Consider the following 23641-nt stretch of genomic DNA (forward strand, 5'->3'; position numbering starts at 1 on the left):
GTAGACAGGTTGAGCAGGAATTAGCAGAGAGATCAAAGAGCTCTGCAGATAGTTTCATCATCCCAGGATGAAACGGTGTCACATCAATAAACAATATAAAAACACCAAATCAATTCCACTTTCAGGAGTCCTGTCAATCAAACGAGAGATTTAAACTGACTTGTCCTCAACTTGACATGGCAACCTTAAAGTAATCGACTCGTTAACATTACATTATGATCGAGTCAGTGGAAGCACAGCTTACAGATATAAAGCAGAGAAACAGTCAAAACAAATCTTTCCAGTTTGACCAGTGGTGGAAGAAGAGCTTAGATTCTTAACCTAAGTAAAAGTACCAATACTCAAATGTAAACATTCCACAATAATGAAGCATCAATCTGAAAGTAGCGTTTTAGCTGCCCAAGGGGGGATGGAGTTTTAAGTAGTTAAATATTTCAGCCCAGCGTCCCCTCCAAAAAGGGTCAAATCAAATCAAAAAGGTTGGAAACCACTGGTTTAATCTTTAACAATATGTTGTATTTTAACTAGTAACTAAAGTTGTCAAACAAATGTAGTGATATGTAGCCGAGTAAAAGTATAAAGCAGAATAAAAATGTAAAGTTTAGAGGTTACATTCCATCTCTGCAGAGAACATGCGAAGTCTCTGTCCAACATTTCTTTTTAATTATGTTTCGTTACACAAAACCCTTTTTCTTTCTGAAAGCTGAAGCCCACTTTAAGTGATCGACGGCGCTGACCTCTGCTTTTTCACAGGTGTGTTTGCATCAGACATTTATGAACATAGAGGTCCTGTGTGCGTCGGACTGGTCATCAATGGATACATTATGACCAGGAACAAAAGGGCTATTCTGTTCTTAGAAAAAAAGAAAAGAGGGAAAGAAGTCGACTTCATGGGCCACAGAGAGGCCTGGTTTGTTAAACGAGCATCTGGAGGAGTAAATATGCAGACAAGGTTGGCTCAGATAGACCCAGGCACCCTTTTTATACCCTCTATGACCTCAGACTATATTTACCAGCAAGACCACCGACCTCAGATCCTCTGCCCTGTTGATCACTGGCTCCCAAAGTGGGATCTAGACCCCCGAGTGTTCTTTAAGAGGGTCCTCAGTTTCACTACGAGTGACATTATATTGACTAAATGTTGGTATAATGTTGTGAACATGATAAATAAGTGATAACTGTTTATCTTCAAATGTATTTTTCATTTTTGGAGCAAAGAATGAATTTCCATGTCACAAATCCTTCTAAATAAAATCCTAAAAACAGGGCGATGTGGTGTGGTAGCAATTATAAACTGACAGTATGAACAGTTTTAGTTTAATTACACCAGGCTAAACTTAATGCAGTCCAATACAACAGTTCAAAAACATCCCACACATTCATTAGACGACAATGAAGTGGTATAAATATTAGAAGGAGAAAGCACCACAAACTACAGACACCAAAACAAACCGCCATAAAGTTGAACAAACACCTCTCTAGAAACTGAGCTGAACTCAATCACTTCCATCAGTACAAGTATTCGTTTTAGTTAGGTGTAAATAATGAACAAGCGACTTATATTGGAATATTTCTCTGAATCCAATGAAACTGCTCTTGGATGAAAACAGATGAGAATGTCGGTCTTTGGATAATCCAGTTAAAAACAAGGATACATTTGGTCACTTCTTCAGGTTGATGCACAAAACCTGTAAATCTGATAAATCCATTGAGCAGTCCTGCTCATTGATTAATGTCGGGTTCAGACTTCTCAGCCTGATAACAGCCGACCCCCGACAGACGTAGGGCGTCGGGAACTTGTTTTGTTTTGGCTTTTCCAAATGTAAGAATGCCAGCATCATAAACGCTGCTTTGGACGCCACTTTTGTTTATATTCTAGACCCCAAGCACCTCCTTCTCGATGACATCACATAGGTAATTAAAAGCAGCAAGCCATTTGTAGTCATGTGTTTAGGTCAAGTCCCTGCAAGAATCTGTGGCTGTAAAATCGCCTAATCTGACAGTGACGATCGCAACCAACAAATATTGTGTTGTCTGAACCTGGCATCACTTTGCCCACAGTGTTTCTGGGATGAGGGTTATTAAAGGGGAAGCTACCTCAGTAGAAGCGGTACAGAAACATTATCACCTTTGCATGTATGTGTGTATTGCAAACCTATCCGAGAGACACAACTGAGCACTAGTCTTCACTCGTCAGTCACTTTGCAGGCAAGCCTTCACTCCTCCTCCGCAGCACATGCAAACCCCTTGTTTACAGTACGCACCCAAATAAGCAGCACCAAACATCATTAGGCCGATGTGTCTAAATACAAACTGCGCGTCATGCCGAGGACCGATTATATCTCTGATACAGAGAGGAACGAGATACAAAACCAACCGTTGAGAGCACGCCGGACTGTTCCAACACCCAAATAGATCAGAATCCATTTGGTCTATAGTCCCTCCTCCTCTGAGCTACTCTCACATCTAAAATGAACCTCTGCATTCGACTCCGCCATTGGGAGAAAAATCTTCTGCTTTAGGGTACGAAACAGGAAGATGGTCCTCATGAGCAAAAGCACCAAAAGCCTTATTATTATATCTTTGGTTTACGACACATGGAGAGAATGTAGATGAACCAAAAAATTTATTAATAATAAAGCATTTGACTAAATAGGCAGCAAAAACAATAAGGTACATGGAAAGGATCACTTTTCATTTGAAAAACACTGATAAATTTATATTTTAGGAAGCATTTTCAAAACCTTCCCGACAGCATGAACAAAGGACCCATCAAAAATAATAAGTGTGCAGAGAGACACAGAAGGATGAGACGTACATGACGGATAAAACGGAACAAAGTGCAGGTTAACCACTGAGCATAATCCCAGTTCAAGATAGCAAGTGAAAATATTTCATGCTGGCCGTGTGTTGCTTCAGACAGTAAACTCAAAGAATAATGGAGCAAGCAACGCAACCCAAAATACAAGCTCTTCTAGCCAACTTCATGCAACAAAACCCAAAACATTAGACTGACCAAACATCTCCCAGGCGTCCAGTTCCATGGGCTACAAGAAAGCAAACCTGAAGGAAGGAACAGGAAATCCTCAGAACATGTATACGATGCAGTGAAGCAAATAGAAACCTCTCATCCTCATCATCAGTATCACATAATTAGTCTGCAAGAAGCCGACAGATGAAACCTTAGTCTGCCACTTTAAATCCAGTTCTCATACATTTGGCTTTAGAGAGCATCTCGTCTTTCCTTCATCATGTACTAGCAGAGGAGAAAAAAATTGGAGTAAAGCTATTCCATCAGAATTATTGCCCAGTTAAAATTAAAGATTATATCTGATGATCTCCACATTAGTGATCAATGTAATGAATCCGGAAACTTCCACTTGCAAAGGTCAAACTTCCCTGCACCTCGCTGTGTCTGCATTTTATTAACGGGTATAAAGTAAAAATATAAAGCTCACCAATAAAGCATCCTGTCCTACGAAGATTTTAAAGAAGGACTACTCGGCTTTCTGGTATTTCAGCATTTCTCTGAATACCCTCAGGAAAACATCAACTTTCAGCCAGTTGCATCATTTGGGATCACTTTAAGTTAACCGCGTTATTGAGGTCTGTTGAGCAGAGTAATCGTGCAGGATCTGATGCATAGATCACACATATACACACACATACATCACAGTTCAAAAGTTTGGAATCACCACAAAAGCCAACCATACTATGGATGGAAATGTATGGCTGTAAACAACGATTATTTTCATTATCGATGAATCTGCCAATTATTTTCTCGATAACTCAATTAATCATTTGGTCTGTATGTTTTAATGTCTTAATGTCAGGAAATTGTGGAAAATATCGATCTCAGTTTCTCAATGTTTCTTTAAATGTCTTGTTTCGTTAGTCCAAAACCAAAATTATTCAGTTTACTATGATATAAAAACACAAAAGCAGGAATAATAGGCACCTATTTGTCTGTCAGTCGACTTATGGATTAGTCAACTAATCACAGCCGCTCTACTGACAAATCAGTTTAACCCTCTTCAACGTAACCACTGAGAAGACTACAGAGGGCCCAAAGAAAAACTGCTTCCCTAAATATTTAGAGCCAGACTGTACCGTAGTGGTTTTCTGGACTGGAAAACAAATAGTAATGTCCCCGTCATGCAACCAAATGGAAGTTTTAAAATCATACATTTCTTCTTTTGGAGCCAAAACTATTTCAAATGCACATTAGGCGTCTGAACGATACAGTTCTTTATCTATACTGAAATATGCATGATTGAAGCATATTTCAATTAACATCAATTTAACAGCCGATTCCAAACGTCTGAAATGTACAACAGCAGCTATGTGGTCACAAATGTATTTTGTTGTTACACGTCTGCCACTCTAACAATCATGCAGCTTACCTGTAACTCTCATTCTAACTTCCGCCCATGGCTCGCAGGTAGCAAACACTGACCAAGTCCACAAGAGCCCCCCCGACAACGAGCCTCTACCCAGCAGCCCTCTGAGCGAGAGGGGATAAGTTTCACGGCTAAGATTAGACAACTTCCTCAGATGACAGCCAAACGATCTGTGTCCTATAAGAGGAAACAGGACTTTAGGCTGTTTAGGGTAGAACCGACCCCTATGCTGGGCCTCCAGGTGAAGCGCATGGCGAGCTAATTCGGTTAACAACCTGCGGTCACTCTTTGGGCCTGCGCTGACCTTCAACTGGCTGAAAAACAGCTAATGAGGCAGACAATAGAGCGTAAACGGAAAGACTTCATGAGCGGTTAACCATTAACCAACACAGCAGCGTTACCCTTCAACCATTAAGCAGCTGAAGGTAAAGACAGAGTAAACAGGAAGTCATAAACACCAAATCTAAACCAAGATGAGGACGCCTCATAAGAGAGGATCTTTCAAAAATAAAAGACGTGTTAATTGGTTCTATCAGGACCAATAGTGAGATTACACATTTAGCTCTGTAACAGTGAAATCTTGATGCATATGTGTTAAATTAAATGTTTAACACTACATTTGGATATTAGGCTACAGGTTAATTATACTGAGAGTCAGTGTTGGAGTCGGTAGTGACGTCACACTATAGAAATACAGTGGCAATACAAGTCCTGTATTCAAAGTTTTACTTAAGTAAAAGTGCAAAAAGCATCAGAAGTATTTGTTTGTTAGAAGGCAATGTCACATTATATTACTGAACTATTATTATTGAAGCATTACCATGTTATAGCTGGTGGATGTGGAGCTCATTTTAAATGCTTTGTGTGCTTCTGGGAACAAAAACACAATTCACAGTGCTGTAGAGGCAATTCATTATTTGACCAAGAGTTCAGGAGTGTGCACAGTTTACCTAATGAAGCTAAAACCAATCGAAACAGTCTCATAACTAAAATCACAGCCGACAAAAGCCAAAGCCTTGTTGTTGTCCAAGTCAAGTGTGGCATATCAATCAATAGCTCTGCTTATTGGCTGAAGTATCACAAGTAGTGAAGGCCTCATTCAAAACGTAGTTGTTTCAGTGCATTTACAGGACAAATCAAACTATTAAATCGTAACCTAAGAGTAATCTGATAGTTTGAGCAAAGGCAAGATTTATAAAGTAGAACTCACCATAGTTCATTCAGAAGAAACAGATATTTAAGTAGCCTGATGTGATCCAAGTAGGGATTCACGAGTTTAAAAGTAAAGACGTTCGCCGACAAACCAGAACAACTTGCTTTGTTCCTCCTCAGCTGTTACATAAATATGACAGGAGCTGCAGGTGCACGTCAACTGATTTACAGTGACTCAGGTCAGGTTCCTCTTCACAGGGAGGCGTGTGTGTTCAAAAAGGTGGCAGCCTAAATAATTAACTGTAATGTGAGAGTCTCGACATGCAAGACAAACAAAAACAGATTCAAACTAACAAGCATTCAAAGAGTCATATTTCATAATTTTTGTTTTCATGGTAAAAAACGAGTCCCGAGATTTATAGAGGAGGAAAAACAAGTCTCAAATATCGCTGTAAATTGTTCCCTACAATTTATACCAAAGTAATTAGTTCCCATATATTACTTAAACAACTAGTTCATACGCCAGCTGCAAGGTTATGAAGTGATTTATTCATTTGGTCAACAGTTAGTAACAATTGTCATTGAAGTTATTTTTCAAGCAAAAATGTCAAACATTGAATATATTTTGGTTTTGGACATAAACATTTTTCTTTTTTTAAGTGTAAAATCAGGTGCTTTTAATGTACAATGAGATCCAGCACAAAATGTTAAAGTGCACCGAGCCATCAGATGACCACAACAAGTCAAAATTGAGTGGAAAAAATACAAATTGTCATGAAGAGTTTCCTAAATAACTTTGCAAAGGCAATGAGGAAAAAACACTGGTTTACCACATAACAAATAAAAACGCTTCTCTCGATTTAGAAGTCATCTCAAACTTCTGCTTTGAACCAAATGGTGGCAAATAGGTAAAAAGTTTAAAGATGCACTGAATTTAAGATGAAATCAAGAGATGGTTGCTGCTTGTTTGGGAAATACTGCATGAACAAAGAACAAACAAAAAAAAGGAATTATGATATTGCAAAAGTTCATTAATGTTTCCTAAAAATCCATATAAAATAAACAACAATACGCAGTGTTATTGTCAAATAGGCCTTAATGCCATGCAGTGCGTCTAGACTTTTATGTTTGCCAGATAAAGTGACCAACTTGACAGGATGTGGTGCGACAGTTTTCCACCGTGAAAAAAGAGAGACACAAAACTCTGGTTTTGTAACTTGTGCGTCAACAGTAAACAGCCTGAAAAGCTAAGAGAGGGCTGTAAAAGGTTGCAAACCCGCTGCGCTGAATATTCAACAGGCTTGTTTTTCCCCTAATAAAAAGCTGAGGCTACACATTTAATGGAGGGAAAAGGCCTCCAGAGAAATGCAGGAGCATCAGAGAAGGGCTCAGTAGCATGGAAACAAACCCTGTGCTGCAGCGTGTAGACAATGTTTTCTTTCTGTAGATAATCAGCATAATTGTGCACAGGTGGGTTTCTTTCCCCAGGAGCATTTTTGTAAGAATAGAAGGAGACAACCAAAGACTCATGTAACTAGATAAAGTACAATACATTTCTGGGCTGGTAGGAACTGACAAGTGCTAATGTGCGTAATTGCACAACAAGCAGTGGCTACTTGTCGTCTCAGCTCTGCATCTGGCCCTCATTAGGAAATGCCTCTGAAGCTTTGCAGAAGAAGCTGCTGTGCAGACTACGGCCAAACGCCTCAGCGCTGATGTTCACTACCGTTTGGCAGCGTTTTAGCCGCCGTGTTGACCCCCAGCTTGTGCTGTCCGACAGTTTGTTTCCCTTTGATGTCCTGCGTGAGCCTGCCGAGTCCAGTCGGCCTCAAAGCCTTTCAATTATCCCAGCAAGGCAGGAGGAACTTACAGGAATGAAAGAAGTCAGCTGAAGACTTCAGGAGTCTACAGTCACGAGGGTGGCACGTCACAAGGTCAGAGGAGGAACAGAAAACACTTCCAGCTACCTCCAAACGGCTAAAAGTCAAGACTGCTAATCTTCAGGAAGGATAAGGAAGCTTTTTTTGAAGTAAACAAGAACTCAATATAAATTATTCTACTCTACGTAGACAATGAATTTAAAATAAGTTTGAGGCTATTCATGAAAAAAATAGATAATTTATAGAGATAGAACAATACACCGCCTACAGTCACGCAGCTCTGTGAAGCTGTACATGAGGCAAATGCTAACGTTACAATGCTAACATGCTGATGTTTAGCAGGTATGCTATCATTTACCAATTAGTACAAAGTACAGCTGCGGCAGATGGGTCAATGACTAAATACCTTTCCCTAATAGCATTCCCAAGTACTGTCCCTATCCATATTTTGACCTGGTGGTGGCGCTGGAGAAGTGATCACAATTCATCCTCACAGGGACATGAATGTCTCAATCAAATTTCATGGCAATCCATGCGATAGTTGTTGGAAACATTTTACTCAAAACCAAAAAGGACAACTTCCTTGTGGTGCTTGATGAAAAGTCTGAGGATCAGTAGGAGTTGTAATGTTTCGTGCTGCAGGCTGATCCTAAGAGCTATGCTAGCACGGCTAAAAGAGGGAAATAATAGGTCGAGTATCAAATATAGGGACATCATCAAGGAGGCCTTGTCATACTCTGCCCCCTTAACCTGGAACACGCTTCAGCAGGAACTTAAAATGAGATTTGAAACTTTTTTTTTAATCTGGAGAAATCATCTGTCGGTGTTTGTTCATGCAATATCCAATACTACGCACTTTGCACTTTAATGGCGATTTTTTTATGATGTTTTATTTGACTGTTGCCTCTGTGTTTAGTGTCCTGTCTGTAACTTTGTATGGTACTGTTACCATCTGATCAGGTCTCTCTTGAGAATGAGACCCTGTGTCTCAATGAGATTTTACCTGTATAAATAAAGGCTAAATACATTTTTTTGCCATTGAATTAGGTTTTTTACATGCCATTTTAAGCAAGGAGATGTGTTATTGTTCAACCAAACCTAACTTTAGGCTGATTACATCACCCTTACTGAGGCTAGTTACCATACAGCTTGCACACCTTGTATATGTTTATCGTTTGCCCAAACCTCAGCATGAACATGCCAAAAGAAAAAACACCTGTATTTGAAGTATATGGAAGAGATGAAAAGTAAATATCTCACACTTAAAGTGTAAACAAGCACTGTACCTTTTTACAAACGGTTCCGTAAACCGTTTTGTCCAAAAATGTAAATAAACTGTCAACTTGTAAAAAAACAGCAGTCACAAAATCTTGACCCAAATGTGTTCAGCCACGAGTACCAACAGCACAGTAGTCCATAAAGTAAGGATGAGTCAACCTTCAGTCGGTCCTGTTGCTGTATAATCCCACATCAAGTTATTTCTGGTGATATCACTTTCAACTCCCTGCTATTCTTCCTCTGGTGCAGCCACAGCTGTTGTGCACGAAGATAAACATAGCATTGGAGAACGAAAAGCTAAATTATGGAAATCAAAGAAAATTATACATACAACCCCCGTCATTATGTTCATTCCTCTGTCGGACCATTTCTAACCTCTTTATATCTCTTCAGGAAACTTGTTCAGTGTGTCTTCAGACAAAAAAGATGCTTGAAAGTGGCTGGATTCTTGTCGTTTCAAGATGGGAACAAACTTCAGGATCAGAGTACCAGAGTGTAAAATTACTTCTGGAACAAGGATTCAAAATGACAGAGCAACAGATTGAACCACCTGTGAGAAACATGGCGTCTAGATCCTACAGCATCTTGCTCTCATGTCGTAAAAATCAGAGGCAGTTTAGATTTCTCAAATGTGGGATTTAAAAGTATCAACTTCTGACTCAAGTGTTCAAATGTCAGTGTTTCAGTGTACATTGCAGTTAGAATTTATTTTTGGGATAGTCCCACTGGGGCCTTCAAACTGAGAAATTCTGAAATTCTACACAGTGGCGTCAACGTCTTTGGTAATACTCAAAAGCAACAGCTGTAGTATACAGAACAACCTTACAGGGGGAGAACGCTCCATGGAAGTAGTTCAAGTTGAGCCTAGAAACACTTCATACTCTGCCAGTACTCAACAGTTACTTAATTATAAAGAAATAGGAAATCATCCGTCTTTGGGAGTAAAACAGGAGTTCTGCAGGGTTCTGTTATGGATCCACTTAATTTACAGTATATTTTAAACTGATGAACTAAAGTAATCTCTTACTGATGAGTGATGAAACTAAAATCGTGTTAATGTGCTGTTCATCCAGCGATTAATCCTAATCCGTTAATAAAATACTTTTTAATTTCTTTGGGGTAAAGGAAGTTTGTTTGACTCCAATTTAAAATTTGAGAAAGACGTAGAAGTGATGACCAAAGTTACAAAACGTTCACTCACTCATTGCAACTTTTTTTAATTATTATTTTTTTAATTGTGCAACTTCATAACCTTTGTCATATTTCATATAATAACTATATAGGTATAAGCACCAGTATATGCAGCAGCATATTAGGAGATCATTCTACACTTGTGTATCCGTCCCTACAATAATAAAACATAAAAACGTGTCTCTTTCCTCTTAATGAAGGGGGAGGCCACATGTTAGAAAAGGTGTCTGTAAATGTCGCTCCTCTGCCAGGAATGTGCTTCATCTGGTTCAACCTTTTTATCTTGACAGCTGCTTACCAGAGGTTCAGTGTATCATCATAAGGAGGTGGTGCACAACTGTCGAACGCAAAACAAAAACTCAAATCTACAGGTTTGACAGGATCCGTGACTATCTTTGCTCAGTAATGTTGAAACAACTTAATAGGCTACAATAAAAAAAACAACGTTTTAATTTTTTTATAAAACGTCTCGCTGTTAGATTCCCGACTATATTTCCACATGTTCTCTGAAGATGTGGTTATGATTACCCTGACATGATTTATTCTGCTGGATGACAGCTTGTGGAATAAAAACACTTGAGCAATGTGCTCCACCTATGATTTATTACTCAGATTTACCATTTCTGCCTGCAGCTAAAATAAGCAATCAGCTGCTTTTACGTACCTTTTCATACACCCAGCTTTTGCCAAGTTTCAAAGAGTTTGTCTTTTGGTTTATTAGTTCAATTATTACTTCAAACAAGCTAAAGGCTAAATCATAACACTTAATTTGTTTGCAAAGAACAAAAAGTTGATAAGGATCATTTTCAGCCAAAACAACTTTAAAGTTGTATAATTTACTGTATTTAATTTAAGAAGGATTGCATATTGCTCTTTCATTGAGGCAATGATTAATCCTCAGGACATCTATATTGTTTTCAACTTTCTCACACACTGTTCCTAAAATCACTGACTATAAAAGAGAAAAAGGATAACTCTACCCTTTAGAGACAGTAAAGTATATCATTAATCAGTCAGGTCAGCTCACTGCAGCATGAAGTTGCCCCGAGCAGCGAGTCAGGACTTAATCCTCTTTTCAGGACACAACCTTTTCCTCTAAACATAGCAATTCCTTCTTTTCACAACACCGCCCCCTAGAGGAAACCGATGGCTCAGGTCCCGAGAGCAAGTGGCTGTTTATAAACTGTTCAAACTGCACTCAACAATGGCAACAGTAGAAAAATAAGATGTTAGTGATGCATGATTTCCACACAGTCACAAGCTTTGCTCTCTAAAAATAATAAATAGTCTAACAATTGTAAAATTCTCCAATCATTCCTCAAAGTCTGGGTCCAGATTGGGACTGTAGCTGTAGATTATTTTCTATGCAGAACAACCTGCAGAATATGTTCTTATGTCATTGATTAATCTTTTTAGTCAATAAAATGCTAAAACACCTTCCCAGAGCTGGTTTCAGCTGGTTTCCAAACTGCACAATCATAAAACATAAAACAATCTCTGGGGATTAAAGCGTCATTTCATCTCTTTAGTTCTTTTTGTTCCGCCTCCATCATCCCCCACTCCCTGATTCACTTCTCTGCTCCCTCCCCCCACATATGACCTACGCTGTTCGGCCTGCACTTGACCAAGGACAGGCTGGAGCCTCTTATTTGTTCAGCTCTTGAGTGGAGTCACTAAGGCGGAGGAGGGAGGCTGCTGGACAACATCCGCCACTCACCACCCACTTCCCCATGCAGGGGACCCTCCTCAGTGGGGCACCATGAGATTAAGTGTCTCTGCAGGTTCACTGTTTGTCCTCCTGCACAGAAAAGCGTTCAACTTCATGTGCAATCTCCATTAGCCCCGACTACATTTAAAAAGATGAACACTTTTAAAGAGTGACACCAAACATGCAAATCTTAATGTACAAAGTCAAAGCGCTACATTATACAACCATATAACATCACATTTCTAACAAAGTCAAGAAAAACCAGACATTATAAACTTGGTTTAAAAAAAAAAGAAATTTATGGCAGAGCTGTTGTATGTGGTCGCATCAACACAGTCACTAAATCCGACACTGTATACATGCATATCTACAAATTCAATATCTTTTTTTTTTTTTGCACCATTTATATTGTTTACAACTTACAGAGCCTCTTGACTAGAATATATTTTTTGATTTATGTTGTTAGTCAGTCCAAAAACTGGAGTCCAATTCATTGTATGTGCACACATGGACAAAAAGAATATTAAAATAATTATGTGTGGTAGATGTATAGTCATCTATTTTTGATGGATACTTGAGAATAAAGCCATCTTTAAAAAAGGAAATTGTTGACAATAAGAATACAAAGGAAAGGTTGCCACTACTTTTATCTTCGTCTCAAAATACAACGATTCACCAAACGAAATCTCAACTCCTGACGAAGCCTTAAGCCCTGTTGAGAGACAGTCACTCCCTAAAGCTTTCACTTCTGTTGTCAGCTCCCTCAAAGAGGCATTGTGGGAGAAATTCCCCACTTTAAGTGCTCCCGTGTTTACTTATGTGCCAAGTGAGCCCACTTTGCTGACCTTTTGGAGACGGACCAATGAGAGCCACCGCTGCGTCCTCTGCTGCCCTTCTCCTCTGACAGCAGCTAGACAATGAACAACAAGCTAATTAAACTGTTGATAGCATGGAGGAGGGAAAAGACCAAACTAACAACAGACACAGAACTAAGTCTGGAGCCCAAAAAACTGGACAAACATTTGATTAAAAAAAAAGAAAACACCTTAACAAAAACTACTGGTTCATAGAACAAAAGAGGATTAACAACAGATTTTTGCTGAACATTGTATGTAGTCTGTGGTATGTGATGACAGTGATTGACAGCTACATGTCTGAAACGCTGGCAGCCTGCTGGTCAAACACATAACTATGTCAGGAATGTTTTTAGAGCCGGACAAACCTCAGTCTGTCTTGATTAAACTTTTTTGTCTGTCTCTCCATAAACTCTTGAGCTAGTGGACCAATTATGGTGTTAATGAGTCACGGGCCACACTGCGCTGGATTACTGCCAGAGGAAGGTGGTGGTGGGAGGGTTACACTAATGTATAGAGATGCTGCTCCGGGACCCGTAATGATCAAGAGCTGCATAGACATGGTGGAAGCCATTTAAATGGGGGACATGTTCTTTTGTCACGCAAACATGTGACCCGATATCCTGCCACTAATTATCCATTAGTATTTAAACAGGTGGGTGCTTACTCCAAATTTGGTGATTTTGAATCTTAATCTTTGTAATAAACATATGGATGAATTGTTCCTTTATGTGTTGAGAAATATCTCCAACTTCTTAAGCTAAATAAACTTTTCAAAAAGCCTCTTTGATCAGCTAGAAAAATAATCTGAAAACAGGCTGTTTTTCTGAGAAACTCATGGAAACATGTGATGATCTTATAGAATATGATGCATTGCTGTAGATTAACAAGTGTATAAATAGGAGATAAATGAGCACATCTACGGCAGGAAAATGTAACAACCCATTAACGCAGGGCGTTCAGAGGACATTGGGGGACGCTGGAAGCAATATTTTAGAAAGGGGGGCGTTCACCCGTCTTTGGGGGGGCGTTTGTGTGTACAGCCCGCGAGGTAATTCATAAACACACGCAAAAAATCTACTCCAAAAAACTTTATCCAAATCCAGTCTGATATAGAATAAAACCGGCGACTGACTGTCCTGGCCAAGGTTAGGGTCCTTGAACACAACACGAGCGGAACGTGTCATCACGTGGTCACGTCATGTCAATAAACTTCAATATCAAACGAGACGGTCGTTGACTTCAGCGAACGCAGCATGGCGAGTGTAACAAAGAGAAAGGTGGATGCGGAATGTTCCAGGACAAATTATTATTTCTTTGTGGAAGTAAAAGGCCAGTCTTTGTGTGGATGCGCTTGCAGTCACGGAAAAGGCTCTCGAGCTGCATTACAGCACGAAACATGCCAAACTGCACGAGCTGAAAGGACGAGTGCGTTTGAATAAAGTTAACATTGTGTGTTTTTAGACTTTTATTTTGCTGAGCGATAAAGTGCTGCTTTAAAAAACAAAAACGAGCGCCGTCCCCCTCAGCCACCACTGCTCGAAAGCATTAATGTTATTCCAAAGATACACCATGAATAAAACTAATCTGAATTAATGTTAAAACACTACCGCTCTGGTCGGGACTTGGACCAGCAGCAGACGAGCTGCACTCTGGCTGCTCGTAGTAGCAGAGCTAACACCAGCAGAGCTAACACCAGCAGAGCTAACACCAGCAGAGCTAACACCTGTAGAGCTAACACCTGTAGAGCTAACACCTGTAGAGCTAACACCTGTAGAGCTAACACCTGTAGAGCTAACACCTGTAGAGCTAACACCAGCATCACTGCTGCTGATTCAGGCTGTGTGTGTTTAAAAAACACCTGAGACTTGTTCCTTTGTGCTCGTTTATCGAACTGTAACACCAGTTACAGTTTGAATGTCTGACCCGTCTCTGATTGGCTGCAGTCTATGGCACAGATTAAAGTTTGAATCTTCTTTCCGTTGCATTTGTTAACACTCCTTAATAAAATGTCTTTGTTTGCTCCCTGGGTACATGGTGTATCAGGGCAATTGAAGGTAAAAACAACAAAACCTTTGTTTAATAATATAATATTTATTATGCAACTTCAATCTCAGAGAATTTGAGTTTTTATAATAACATAATATAGCCGCCTAATAATAAGAAAATTATTATAAGAATTGAAATACTAAATTAATATAATCAATATGTAATATAAATTATAAATACTAATAACTAGAATACAAACAGCATAATAATCAATATTAGAATTCAGGTGAGACAAAAAGGAAGCGTACATTTTATTTGATGGAGGGGGGACCTGGATAATGGATAGGCGCTGGCCCAAAAAAGGTTAAGAACAACCGATATAGAATATAAAACACTGACTGAACACATTTTACTGCATTACGAGTATTTTCAGTGTGGTATTAGTACTTTTACTTGAGTAAAAGGATCTGAATACTTCTTCCACGACTGGCCGTGTCTGAAATTCCTGTTGTGAAAAACACTCCATGCGGAAAGTGTTGCTTTTTGGATAAGAGATTAAAGAAACTAGAGATAAAGACTTTCCAGTGTCACAGTAACTTTGACAACAGGGCACCACACACACAGCTTTCACTGTGAAAGGTGTTGTTGCTAGTTTCCACACTCTTCTCTCCAGCTGACAGACGGTATAGGTAGTGTGCAAACACGTGACAAAACTGTGTGACGTATGCGTGCGATGCCATTTTGGATGAAAAACAAAACAATGTCGTCTAAAGCGAACAACAACTCCGACTTCTTCAAAGTATTGTGACTCTCTGGAGTCCTCTGCAAAGGCAAGATTCAGAGAAAAAGTCCAAATGTGCGGCCGTGACCCGTACACGCTACAGCCGTCGGATTATATTGAGGATTTAGATTCATTACCTTGTGCTACAAACGTTGTGGGCAACCAATGCACAACTGAAGGCATACAAGAGCTTAGATGCTTATAATTTCTTTGTTTCTGGCTGGGTTGGTAGTCTTCTTACCAAACCAGTGAAAGATGACAGGGTGCTCGTCCATGCCTGTGTAAATCACTCTCAAAGAGCTCGAGATACACCGCTCAAGCCGTGGTTTGTGAGTGAGAAGAGCGGCGATGTTATCCTCGCACACTATGATTGTATGGCTGGAGTAAGCGAAGCATGTTCTCACATTGGTGCTTTGCTTTTCGGAAGTGAAGTAGTCTCAAGAATAAGCCAAACAAAAACATGCACAGAAGAAAAGAGAAAATGGCTGCCATCACATGTAAAGAAAGTGCCTTATTTACCAGTCAGAGATATGGAGCAGTAAGGTCTTACAGTGTTCGGGTATATCATAAGCACATATGTTTAACGTAAACATTGAAACATAGCTTTAGCATGAGCTCTTACCAGATATAAAGTGGACGCCACACACACACGGGTGAATTGTGCTTTTTCTTCTGTTAAGTCCTCACGAGTTATGTTGCTAAACCACAGCTGACGGCGTTCGGTAGACAGCAATTCATCCCTCTTTTGTGGATCGTTGTTTGTGATGATTGTAGGAAATCTAAAGAACCGTTTCTCTGGGTCACGAGTAGCGTTATTACCACAATTATACACGGCGCACACGATTGGCATTTTCTTTCAATCTTAGACGTTTAAATACAAAGAAAATTACGAAGCGTTGCAGCAACTCACACGTGAACGGCCGCAGTCTTGATTGTGTATATCAACATATACCAACATGGTTGACTTCCGGGTTGGGAAATAAGCGTGACGTCACATGCACACGATCTATACTGTAGCCTATATCTGCAAGCAAAGCATCTAGGAGATGCTCCATTGTGGACATTGTCTCTTATTGGACTAAGTGAAGCTACAGAGCAGCAGTATCACATGAGGAAATACGAATTCTATGAATGTCTCATCTTTAAAAAACATTTTTACATTACAATAAAGAGACCAACCTACCATGAGGAGAGTGACCATCACAGAGCCGTCTGATAATAACAAATGGAGAACCACGTTATCATGGAGCCCTCTTTAAAAATCAATCAGCAGTCCCTCTTCCCTCTCTAGGGGCTGCAGTCCCAGCTGTGCCACGGTCCAGGTCCTGGGAACAAAAAGATGACGTAACGCCACGACACCTGCCAGACTCAGGGGGCTTTCAACCACAAGATGAGCATGAAACCGCTTCTAAAAGATACGTTTTCCTTTTCATCTGAATCATTAAACCGATTGGCTTCTGAAAGAAGTTGGTCTTTTTAATTGATTAAAATCTCATGAATGAATGTCATCGATTTGACAAACAGAAGGCAGCAACTGACTGAGGAACATACGTACGTGAGAAGCATTAGCACATTAAAAACCATCTTAAACCACAATTCGAGCAAATAAAGACACTAAAGAGCACATTTAAAAAGGCTCAACATGTAGTCTTGTGAATTCTTTGCTTGTTGTTCCTTGTCCAATTTATCCACTAAATGCAACATACAGAGAAGTTGCTTTAAAAATCGTACGATGTTCGGTAAACCTCAGAAGAAAAAAATCAAAATTTGAATGTAAAATGTATTCACATCCATCTGTTGAGCATCTCGTCCCCAGCTGGCCCCGATGCTGGCTGGCTTTTGTGATCATCTCAGTGTGCTCTCAGCTGGCCTCATTGTTTATCAATGGTGAGGTCAGGGCCGTACTACTTAACGTGGTGACATCAGTGGTTAGGCCCGATTAAATGGCCTCAATGTTGTTCATCATCAGGGATATCACACATGCTAATCTGAGGGACTCTCTGTTATCCCTGCTCAGTTGCTGGGACGCCTTGTGATGATAAAGCAACCAAACTGCAGCGATTAAGGATTTATTTGGCCTTGAATGCAATTTTCTTTTACAAAAATAAGGCGTTATCCATAAGATCACACCAACTGAAATTTTAGCAACAAATCCAGTAATCACCAAGAGGCCGAATGAGGCGACTGAAGCTCTAAAATCCTCCATTTACTTCTCATTAATTCACAATTTTCCCCTCAATAAAAAGCTTTTCAATGAGATGAACCACTTCCAGTGGCAGCGTCCCAAAAGAGACGAACTGAAGGATGGACTCAAGCATGTGAAATGACAAGAAAAGGAGGGAGGGAGGGAGGGAGGTATAGAGTGAGGACTAATCCCATTAGGATGGCAGCTAAATGATTTGTTCCACTGAGGGAAGGGGAGATAAAAAGGTGTGCGGAGGGGGGGGGGGGGGGGAACAGTACGACGAGGCTGTTCCAAAAAGGGGCAACCCTTCTCTTCTTCTCTCCCTGTTAGGATCCTCATTGACGGCGTTTATAGCCGTCAATGAGGATCCACACACCACTTCATTCCCAAATTTGAAAGTCTAATTTATTCCCATGGGGGGAAGCAACGAGGAATCCTTAGAACAAAGAGAGAAGAGTGGGGCCGGAGCTGCAGACACCACACCATGACCCACAAAAGATGAATACAACCTTTTAAACAAGAAAGCATATCTGCCTTTGGAAGAAACATTTGAGATTAAAAACTAATACATATGATTAACAAGATTACTGCCGACATGTAGTGCTGGAACCCGTTATCTGTTGGCTTGTAAAAACACAACCAAATGTTCAGATACAAGTGCTGGTAGAATACAGCATCAAAAAGGTTTTTGATATCTTACTTTGAGAAATTTTGAAACCCTTTTAGTCAAAATAATAGCACCAAGTTAAATGATGTTCAAAACAAAAGCAGTCTACATTAAATGGTCTTAAATCTGGTGAAAGGATACACATCTGATTCTTCCAGGTTTTGTTACTCTACAGCAGTCGATATTTTGTGCCGGTAGTAAAGTCAGTCCGTATAAAAGAGGTACAATACTCAGCCCTCGACATACTGCACACATGGAAAAACACTGCATCACTACACACTCAAGCAAACAATCTTTGAGAGGTGTGACAGCCTGACGGACACTTGAGGCAGTTTCCACTCTCCAAGAATGACACAGAGAAACTCCCTCGTCTTCATACGGTAAACTTCAACAGCTTCAGGAAGTTGTTAAAACAGCAAATGGGTGTTTGTGGCAGCGCGAGGCCGAGCTACTGCAGGAGAGTGAAATACCACATGTGTAATTAACCACTTTATATAATGACAAAATGTCCAATTCAAGGTTTCCTGCCATGTTTAATATCTGACGACGTCATACAAAAATGCACTTTTATGATAAAAACATTAACCTGTAGGGAAAGTAGGCAGAGGCATTATTACACATACTAAATGACATGCATATTAAAAAGAGCATGGTATGGTTTAGGCCGCCATCTACCACCTAATTTGACATCAGGATCTGGGTGGCTTTCCACATCAGCTAAACAATATACTTTTAGGGAGAAGCCCTAAAAAGGTTACACATGAATAAACCAATATACTTTAAACTAGGAGGAGTTGTGTATTGTTTCTTAAAGTACCTGAATCTTATTCTTATGTGCCGGTAAAGTGCTTGATTTAGCAGAACATAAAAGATAATTAATTCCTGTATTATATAAATTCTTGGATTTAAAAGAGTATACGATCTGATTGATTTCGCATTACTGTGGTTTCTCTTTCCCTCTTAAGGTGCAATGTTAAAGAAAGACAGAAAAACAATAATTATTTTTAAAAAAAAAGTTTCGAAAATGCGCCGTATAAAATAGAAGTACCGGTGCGGGTCCGAATAGGTCGGCGTCTGGGCCTGTTAGTGACCCCTGGTATAATGCAATGCAGTTCAATAGCACCGCAAACTGCATCTTAACTAAATCATTTAGTTGATCAAAAGAAAATAGGTGTTTTGTGCGGCTAGATGACTTTAACAAACAACTTTTTGTGTGTTTAAAAAAATAAAATAAAAATACAATTGTTCATTGAATATCTCTGCCCCACCAACAGTTCAAAACCCAAAGCAAACCTTTTGGGATGCTTAAATCAACTAATTAAAAAAAGTTGTGACAATTTGTCATATACGACTTGAATATCTTAATTTTCTGGACTGTTAGTCGGACAAAACAATCATATTGAAGACGTCACCTTGGGAACTGAGTAATGCCATGTAAAATCAAATACTCAGCAGATTAATCCAGAACGTCAATATTCATTAGTTGCAGCCCCAAATATAAAAACTTGATGTTTTACTTCAGTTGCAACAACAATACAGATTTGTATTGCTCCAGTCCAGTATCATTAGAAAGAGTTGTGCATTTAAAAAAACTAAAGTGAGGATTCCCAGCCGTCGTGGAACAGAGGAAGCTGTATTAACTGTGGGACTAACTAATGACTTCCGTGTCATCCTTTTCATTATCTTGGTCTCAGCTCGCGGTCACGGGGTCATAGGCTACGAAAACAGTAGCATGCCTTCATACGTATAATGCAACACATTGTATTGTGTTGGCAGTGAACGGGTGAGGGGGTGTGGAGGAGGGGGGTGTCTTCCCAGTGAGAGTCATCCTGGTCGACAATAGCACTAACATTCCTCTGGAAACACTTTGCCGTTACGGCTGCTGGGTGGATCCCACTTCCACCAAAACTAAGGGATTAACTCCCAGGGTATTCTGGGAATTTTCACTGTCACCTTTGGAAATGATCCAGAGGGGACAACAACATTTCTTTCAGTGCTGTCAAAATAATTTAGCATCACTTTAAAATCGCTCATAAAAACTTGTGTGTCGTGTTGACAGCTGGAAAATGTTTTTCCAAGCTTTCCAAGTATCGACAGCTTTAAACAGGGACCAAATATTCCCACAACTAAATGTGTTCTACTTCAAGCAATGTAAAAACAATTAAAAGTAAAGAATGTAGTATTATCTTATTTTTGAAATTCTGAGTTCCTCATTTTCTTTCTGGCACTTCTGTGATGACAAGTTTGGTTGGGAAATTTAAAACATCCATCAATCAGATCAATAATTTGTCAAAATCCTTGGACACTCGGTACAAAAAATTATAATCATTTTTAAAAATGTGTCCACAATTCTGCAATTTAGGTTGATATAGTCAACTACAGAACATGAGTTTGAGCGAAATACTCCCATCTTTCAACTAAACTTTATTTGGCGGTAAGAGCAATTCGACTTGATTTGCAAGACATTTTTTGTAATAGTAATACTCAAGTAATATTCAGGCTTGATGCAACTAATCAGAGAACCACACTGTGGATACCATTACCTTGCTTTTCATTCAAGGTCCCATATTAAAACACAATAAGTAGTAGTAGTTGTAATAATCTGCTTCAAGACTCTGGTGCTGCCTAACGTGCAGTGAATGGCTCAGCCCTTTCTTACATCCAGGCCATGACCAACAGATACACCCCAGCTCGCTCACTTCGCTCTGCATCGGCCAATCGGCTCGCCACTCCCTCACTGTGAGTGGGACCCAGATTCCCCTCAAATAAAACCCGCCTGTTTGCTATCCTGGCTCCAAAATGGTGGAACGAGCTCCCCCATTGATGTCAGGACAGCAGACCTTGTTCGATTGTACAAATCAAGAGGAGAAAAAATAATTATGTTCTTTGTATGTTGCACTTTTGTTTGGCTTTGAAGCTATTGTTCTGCAATTAAACAATTGTACCTATTTGAAGCTGAAGTACTCGCAAGATTCTTGCTGTTCGGAGTTGTATCCTCATGACCGTTTGCACTTATTGTAAGTCGCTTTGGACAAATTAACTGTAGTAATTTATTTCGGCCCCTTTTAAACAATTTACCAAAAAGAATCAACATTAAAAATAAATAAGGAATTAATCAGAGGGGGGGGGGAAATGTATATATACACACACCTAATTTTACCTACCCTTTTTTACATTGAATATTCTGATACATGTGAATCCACATTACTAACCGTCTAATAAAAACAGACAGACACAAACTGCCCAGAAGGCGCTGTCCATGAACAAATATTGACTCGAGTGGTGACCGGTGCGCTGCTATTATTTCAGCAAAGCTGGAAGGCAGGAACAATCAGCATTAGCTGGTGGCAGATGTCACTGAATATGCAAAACGAGACGAGAGAGGAAGGAAGGTTAGCTGTATAAACAATGAACAGATAGGAGGTACAGTCAAAGAAATTATTATATTTGTAGTCAAAACTTGTCTGAAACAATATACCACCATGCATGTTTGTTTAAAATGTCCTCCCAATATGAGCTCAAGAGTGATCCTCATCACTCTTCAAAATATTGAATTGAATTAATTAATTATGCAGGGTTTTAATTTTCAGACTAGTCAACCGGAGACACGTCCACATTGAAGGTATAATAGAAACTCAAGTCTACAGAGTACATTGTAAAAAGACAACAGAATTTCATTTTGTTGTTTGTTCAACTTGTTGAATTACCATTAATCAGTCACTGTTGATACTAAACCAGGGACAGCCATCATTTCAGCAGGTCAAATCAAGGATTGCCTACTATAAATGAGAAGCTTATGTTTGGAAATAAATGATATGAATAAATAAATAACAGTAAAATATATCAAACAGATCCTGTGTGCTAACCAGCTAGCTCCTGATAGCTGAGCAACCAAAGAGGAAACAAGAAAAAAAGCCAAGTTAGCTTCTTTTTCCTAGCTAAATAACTAAAGCGAGAGGCTACCAATTTAAAAATCACAATTCCAAGTCACAATCAGCTGCTTTGTCATTGTAGTTACGCTAACGGGAGCTTACAGGCCAAGTTTGGTAGGAGTTAGCAAGCCAGGGTACACATGTCTGTTGTATGAAGGTCACTGGGTAGGGGATTTAGTATACATCGCTGTATTTAAAAATATGATTATTTTTTTCATCATGTCTCATTTCAATATATAATAAACTGCTATTTCAGAGATCCACATGTTGCAGTATCTCAACTCCAAATCTGCCTTTTATCCCAACAAGTAAAATGTTAGACCCAGCCAAGTTATTTAAAGAGGAAGCACCATCTCTAAATTTGAATAAACAAAACAGGCCGACTTTCAACAGCCAGTTAAACGTGCTCCTGACTGCCGGGAAACTACCCATCTACAGCTTTTTAGTGCCACATTATTTAACTGTAATTAAGACCCTCCAGTAAATAAAAGGCTACTTATCTCAATAAAAAGTGCTAATAGAGGATGACATTTTAAACCATTACAAGATACGAGAGCTAAAACTGTTTGTTGCCGTTTGACAAAAAAAAAAAAAAAAGGTAACATTTTAAATCCAAACACGCATGAGAATGAAAACTAGAAAATGAAGCTGAAACTGATAATTATGTTATCCATCTATATGTGCGATGTTTGTTCACAGAGCCCAATATTCTGATATTGTTATGCCACTGATATCATTACATCAGTGGTCTTAGAATGACAAGAATATAGTTTATAGAAATGATTCTGGGGCAATAAAAATCAAATCGTGACAGGCCTGATCCAGTGTAGTTATGAATGAGTGAACGCACACAACTCTCGTCTCAAATACTACATGCTAATGATGGAAAGCTTTGTTAAAGGCTGTACCAAAAAACAAAAATTCTCAGAACAACTTGTCTTGGCCTGACAAAAGCCCATCCTTCGTTCACAGACGGCTGGCAGAGGAGGCACAGTCGTGCACGACACTCCTCAGGGGGAACATGGGATAGGTCGGTGAACCTGTGGACGGCGTTGCCACGGTGATCTGCCCCTCACTTTGTGGAAACTGAAACCTGAGAGAGGGTGCGGGGCCATTGTCAAGCCGACTCCACCACAGCACAGTGATGAGGACTAAAAGTCACGCAGCCAAACAACATGGGGACAACATCCTTCACGTTACTAACAACCGCACAGTCTTAGTGAAGTAGTTTAAGTAAAGTGAACCCAAGAGTAACAAAAACTTTTACAAATAAAACCGCAAATCATGACAGTCGCCCATGTGTTGATTACAGAACACACAAGTATGTTCTCACTATAATTAACGTGGGATGTTGAAATGCAGCCTCCAACAAACGCAGCCTCATATTAAAAACGCTCCCCACATGGTGCGTGTGCTGACAGCAGGCCTTCATGTGCACAGAAGCTTTAACCACAGCAGATAAGATCAATGGTGTCACCAGGGAGCCAAACTCCATTGTAAACAAAGGCCCACTGACCGCAAGAGGAAATAATTTACTGTTGCAGTTTTACAGTTTACTGAGAAACGCCCAACCTTCTTCTTTGGAAAGCTGTTTCTACACTGAATGAAAAAGGCGTAAGGTTTT

At 39.6% G+C, this 23641-nt stretch overlaps 1 protein-coding gene across 1 annotated transcript in view; it reads right to left on the reverse strand.

Annotated features, from left to right (window-relative positions):
* kank1a (KN motif and ankyrin repeat domains 1a) overlaps positions 1-23641 on the reverse strand; it is a 60783-nt gene that overhangs the window by 27879 nt on the left and 9263 nt on the right.

Source organism: Cottoperca gobio, chromosome 9 (genome assembly GCF_900634415.1).
Source record: "Cottoperca gobio chromosome 9, fCotGob3.1, whole genome shotgun sequence".
Lineage (NCBI taxonomy): Eukaryota > Metazoa > Chordata > Actinopteri > Perciformes > Bovichtidae > Cottoperca > Cottoperca gobio.